Below are 1567 nucleotides of genomic sequence, written 5' to 3'. Positions count from 1 at the left end.
TTCTGTAGAGAGCATTTTGGTGCATGAAGGCCCGGGAGGGAAGGCAGGACAGGGTTTAGGGCAGGAATTCTCAGCCAGCGGCAAGCACAAGGAGACCTTGAGAATGGTGAAAGCAAAAGGCACCCACAGTGTAGAGGGAGATGAAACCTTTGCCCACAGTAACCTCCTGCAGAAAACCACAGAGAATGTCAGCCAAATGCAGGTGCACTGTATCTTGTTACCTGAGATACTGTTGTCCTGGAGAGAGAGACAGGGAGTCAGGGGAGGAGTCAACCTTTGGCTCTCTACCCAGAATCAGGCTCCTGCCCCAGGTTTACCACCAGGTGCACCTGAGAAGTGTGCCCTCCACTCTCCTCTTACTTATCCCTAGCCCCAGCGCTCAGCCTGACTCAGGAACCCAGCAGGGGTGTGCGGTGGCTGGGAATGGGATTCCGAGGGGCAGGTCCATTTTCTTAGTAAGAGCTGCAGCTTGGCAGTTGGAGTTGGTGATGTTTCCATGGCTACCAAGTTCAGAAGAAAGATCACAAGTGCATTAGCTCCATCACCACTTCCCAGGTTAAGTCTAGGAGGAGCAAGGGTAAAAGGCAACATAGAAGCCCAAAGGTTTCACCGTAGAGCAGGGACGGGGGACTTCACACCCTGTGTGCACAGTTCCTACCTCCGCTCAGTCTCACGAATGAGGCTCTCCTGTTGGAAAACCCATTTTGGTAGACTTGTACATGGCCAATTATGATGCTGGTAAAAATGAAAGGAAGTGGCCATATTTTAGAGCCTTCTTTATTTATAAGATCGGACCCAAAAATGTTGTGTTGGAAGAACTTCCTTCAGGGCAACAAATGGAAACAGAAATATTTTGACAGAAACAACGATTCCCATAAACCACCCTTTCTACTAGCCAGCTTGCTTCTATCCTGTTTGAAAGGGGCTGTGAGTTGGGACAGTCAGCGTGAAGTCTGAGTAAATATATAACAGGAATCTTCTTTGTCTCTACAGTCTGCATTTGGAGAACTGAGATTATTACACGCACATCACTCTGCCAGCTATGGGAGGAGATTTGAACCATTGTTAGCTCAAGGTGGGGGATTGTTCTAGAGAATAAAAGAATGCGAAGGTGACATCAAGAGACTTGGCCAGGTCTCTAAAGGCAGCAGCCTCTCTAGAACAGAGTCGAAGGATACACTACAGCCTTCATTGCCTTACTAATCGCACCTGTCAGTGCTGAGATCACGGGAAGTCCTGGAAGGTTTAGTTTAGAAACCGGAGAGAAGTATAGGAAGATTTGCTATCCAAATATACTCCCGGCTTACTATGACGATGCAGATGCCTTTGGATGTCTTTATATCTCCAAAATAAACTGGGATGGGAGGAGTTATTATTTACTTTACCGGTTCTGTCTATAAAAATGTTGCAGAATTCTAGACCAGGGTGAAGAATACGAGTTAGGAGAATTTCAGGAGACTGAGAGCCTAAGGAAGTGCATACCGTCTGCCTGGGAAAGTTGAGGGAGTCCTGCTTGGGTTACTGTGCAGCCCAAATGAGGAATATTAGGTCAGAAGCGGTTCCAGCA

This window comes from Lepus europaeus, chromosome 2 (genome assembly GCF_033115175.1).
Source record: "Lepus europaeus isolate LE1 chromosome 2, mLepTim1.pri, whole genome shotgun sequence".
Classification (NCBI taxonomy): domain Eukaryota; kingdom Metazoa; phylum Chordata; class Mammalia; order Lagomorpha; family Leporidae; genus Lepus; species Lepus europaeus.
The sequence above is the reverse complement of the archived record's forward strand: the minus strand, read 5'-3'. Positions refer to the sequence as shown.